Raw genomic sequence first — 4,416 nt, 5'->3', positions numbered from 1 at the left:
GGCTCACGGGCCCAGCCGCTCCGCGGCACGTGGGATCCTCCCAGACCGGGGCGCGAACCCGGTTCCCCTGCATCGGCGGGCGGACGCGCAACCACTGCGCCACCAGGGAAGCCCCCCTAACAGACATTTTTTGATGAATTTCTTTTGCATTGCCATGGAGGAAAACCTTAAAAGGTATGGCTAGGAATGACAGTAGATTTTGGCAAAAGACCTTAAAACTTATCACTGTCTTTTTTTAACCTCCATCAACAAAATAATTAAATTTTGTTATGTTTTCACATTGGGGGGAATTTTCTGATAATTTCCTTTTTCACGTTTCAATTCTTGGATTTTTCATTAGAAAAACAATGTTTCCCTTTTTTTTTCTAAATTTATTTATTTTTGGCTGCGTTGGGTCTTCACTGCTGCACACGGGCTTTCTCTAGTTGTGGCGAGCCGGGGCTACTCTTCGTTGTGGTGCGTAGGCTGCTCATTGTGGCGGCTTCTCTTGTTGCGGAGCACGGGTTCTAGGCAGGTGGGCTTCAGTAGTTGTGGCACGCGGGCTCAGTAGTTGTGACTCGCGGGCTCTAGAGCACATGCTTAGTAGTTGTGGCGCACGGGCTTAGTTGCTCCACGGCATGTGGGATCTTCCCGGACCAGGGCTCGAACCCGTGTCCCCTGCATTGGCAGGCGGATTCTTAACCAACGCGCCACCAGGGAAGCCCTGTTTTCCTTTTTTTCTTTAAAGAAATGTAGGTTTCTATTTCTACCTTTTTGGTCGATGATATAAAAGAAAGGTTAAGGCAGGTATAGACCTTATCTTCCATTGTTAAGAGCAACTATTTTCTGAGAAATGTGCTGTGCTGAATTTTGCATTAACAATGCCTAGTGCCGGGCTTCCTTGGTGGTGCAGTGGTTAAGAATCCGCCTGTCAATGCAGGGGACATGAGTTCAAGCCCTGGTCCGGGAAGAGCCCACATGCCGCGGAGCAACTAAGCCCGTGCGCCACAACTACTGAGCCTGCGCTCTAGAGCCCGCGAGCCACAACTACTGAAGCCCGCGCGCCTACAGCCCGTGCTCTGCAACAAGAGAAGCCACCACAATGAGAAATCCACGCACTGCAACGAAGAGTAGCCCCCGCTTGCCGCAACTAGAGAGAGCCCACACGCAGCAACGAAGACCCAACGCAGCCAAAAATAAATAAAATAAAATAAAATAAAAATTTATAAACAAACAAACAAAAACCAATGCCTAGTGCTGAAAATATGTTTTAGAGAGAATTTTGGTTATTGCACCGGAATTGATTTCTAAGTCAGAAGGCAGGAATAAAACACAAGAATTACTGAAGTTAACTTAGAGTTGAAACTACTTAGTGACTTAATTAAGCTTACATTTTATTCATTAATTTATACATTTGAAGGGTAATATATAAGGCTGGGGAAACAGCTCATACTTTGAAGTACAAATTCGAGGGACAGGAGGTAACCTCACCGTGAAAAGAACACATGAAGCCAAGGGACCCGGCAGGCCGGGGGCGAAGCAGGAAGCTGAGGGCAGTAAAGCGCTCATGCCTCCCTCAGCAAATCTTACTGAGCACCAACAATATATCCAGCTGTATTCTGAATGCTGAGGCTACAGAAGTCAATTAAACAAGTCCCTGTCCTCATTCGGCTTATATTCTAATGTAGAGAGACAGACAATAAACCAATGAGTGTCTAATATGTCAGGTAGTGAGAGATGCTATGAAGACAAAGCTCCAGAAAGAGAGAGGAGTGAGGACGTTGTCTTGTCATATGAAGTGTCTTGGAAGGCCTATTGGAAAAGATAACAGTTGAGCAGAGACCCGAAAGAGGTGCAAATCATGCTGTTCTCCTGGGGGAGAGAACCCCAGCCAGAGAGAAGAGCAAGTGCAAAGGCCCTGACACGGGAGCATGAGGTGTGTGTCATGGCTTGCCAGGCAGTGACCTTTTAGAGGCTTGTAGGTGTTGCGTGTACTCGTGTGCAAATGGGAGCCATCGAAGAGTTTTGAGCAGAGGAGTTCAAAAGAATGACAGCTTTAAATAGGCTGCAGAGGGGGTGCAGGCTGAATGCAGGGTAGAAGCAGGTACCCCTTAGGAGGCTACAGCAGGAATGCAATCAAAAGATGGGGGTGGCTTGGACCAGAGAAGTGGGATATGGTGAGAGGTCATCAGATTCTAGGTGAGACGGACAGAATTTCCCGATGAATTGGATGTCAGATTTGAGAGAAAGAAACAAACCGTGGATAACTACAGAGATTTTGGTCTGAGCATCTGACTGTGTTCATGGCTGGCTCTAAAATGCTCAGTTGCTTTGAGGGATGTCACATGTTTAAAGGGCCAGAGATGGAACAGATAGGAGCAAATGTGTTCGGCTTAGGCTAGTCACAGTATTCAAATCCAACAGTGAAATGAATAGAATATCGGTCCCTCTATCATTAAACTAAGTGCAAAAAGAAAGAAATGTAGCTTGGCAGCCATGGGATCACTGCTGCAGTATTTTTAAATTAATTTTTATTGGCGTAGAGTTGCTTTACAGTGTTGTGTTAGTTTCTGCCGTACAGCAAAGTGAGTCAGCTATACGTATACATATATCCCCTCTTTTTTAGATTTCCTTCCCATTTAGGTCACCACAGAGCACTGAGTAGAGTTCCCTGTGCTATACAGGGGGTTCTCATTAGTTGTCTCTTTTATACATAGTAGTGTATATATGTCAATCCCAATCTCCCAATCCATCCCACACCCCCCCATCTCCCCCTGGTATCCATACGTCCGTTCTCTACATCTGTTTCTCTATTTCTGCTTTGCAAATATTTGTATCACTTTTCTAGATTCCACATCTAAGCAGTATTATACGATATTTGTTTTTCCCTCTCTGACGTACTTCACTCTGTATGACAGTCTCTAGGTCCATCCACATAAAAAATATGGAACACTTCACAAATCTGCCTGTCATCCTTGCACAGGGGCCATGCTAATCTCTGTGTCATTCCCGTTTTCAGTATATGTGCTGCCGAAGCAAACACTGCAATATCATTTAGTTTTTACTCTAGCTGTAGAACAACTGGAGCTAAGAAAAACAAAAGATCATGTGGGGACATAAAAACAGACCACATGAGAACAAGTTGGCTAATTGTAGGGGCAGCCCCCAAACAAAAGTGAACCAAGAAGCAGGACGGCTATCTTTGAATATCTGTAGGGCTGTTGTACAAAAGCAGAATTAAACTTAGGATGACTCCAGGTTAAGCTGGGTCCTATAGGGAGAAGCTACTGCAAGAAGCACTTTAGCTCAGTGGAAGGATAGCTTTCCTTAACAGACACAGCTAGTGCTCTCAAATATCTGTGAGCTCATCTCCAACCTTGGGACCCTGATACGCTATATGTCCTAGCCCCCCTGGTGAGTCAGGTGGGACCACTGGCCTATGTCAGGCCAATAAAACGTGGGTGAGATTGATGTACGCTACTTCTAGGCCTGACCTCTAGAGCCTCCTTCGAGACCTTCCACATGCTCTCTGTTCCCTTGCCTGCCTGCCCGCCAGCCAGCCCGGCGCAGAAGACCCAGGGGAAAATTCTGAGACCCTAGAAGATGGTGGTTGGAAGGAGCCTGGGTGCGTGAGGGGAATCAGGACAGCAACTCCGAGTTGGACTGTGATATGAACATGAAGTAAATCCTTATGGTGTCCAGCCATGGAGAATTGGGGGTCTTTTGCTGTAACAGCTAGATTTACTTACCCTGACGGTGTATCTTCTAACTTACAGAGCTGCCCAACTGTAGAAGGGATTGATTGCAAGGAAGGGAATGAGTTTCCTGTCCCTGGATGTGTTCAAGCACCCTCACTTAGATGTGAAACTCTTGAGGGAAAAATCAAGCTGGAGATAAGTGACTGGACCAAATAACTAGTATAGTGCTTTTGAAAATTTTCCGCTAAAGTATCCCTATCAACACAGAGGTTTCACTCCCTAGTGACAGTGGGTTTAGTTTCCAGTGACCTTTCTTTGACATCTTTTGTTTTCATAATCTTATCTTAAACATGTATGCAGTCTCTGTATTTTTCTGTTTCTTTTAATATATATTTATTTTAATATATATCAGTTTATTTTACTACACATTTTTAAAAGTTATGAAGTGCATACTGTTTCTGAAGAGGACTGTTTCTTTTCAGTCTTCCAGTGAGGTGGACCCTTTAGGATTAAGTGTTCAAAAATTACTATTTTCGGTCTTCCCTGGTGGCGCAGTGGTTGAGAGTCTGCCTGCCGATGCAGGGGACGCGGGTTCGTGCCCCGGTCCGGGAAGATCGCGCGTGCCGCGGAGCGGCTGGGCCCGCGAGCCGTGGCCGCTGGGCCTGCACGTCCAGAGCCTGTGCTCCCCGACGGGAGAGGCCGCGACAGTGAGAGGCCCGCGTACCACCAAAAAAAAAAA

At 46.1% G+C, this 4,416-nt stretch overlaps 1 protein-coding gene and 1 non-coding gene across 5 annotated transcripts in view; one reads left to right on the top strand and one right to left on the bottom strand.

Annotated features, from left to right (window-relative positions):
* MID1 (midline 1) overlaps positions 1-4,416 on the top strand; it is a 670,305-nt gene that overhangs the window by 425,061 nt on the left and 240,828 nt on the right. The gene's annotated exons all lie outside the window — the stretch shown is intronic.
* Positions 2,918-3,022, bottom strand: LOC112062079 (U6 spliceosomal RNA). Its single transcript, XR_002890544.1, has one exon. It is a non-coding gene; the product is annotated as a U6 spliceosomal RNA (small nuclear RNA).

This window comes from Physeter macrocephalus, chromosome 7, assembly GCF_002837175.3.
Source record: "Physeter macrocephalus isolate SW-GA chromosome 7, ASM283717v5, whole genome shotgun sequence".
NCBI classification, from domain to species: domain Eukaryota; kingdom Metazoa; phylum Chordata; class Mammalia; order Artiodactyla; family Physeteridae; genus Physeter; species Physeter macrocephalus.
The sequence above is the reverse complement of the archived record's forward strand: the minus strand, read 5'-3'. Positions and strand labels throughout refer to the sequence as shown.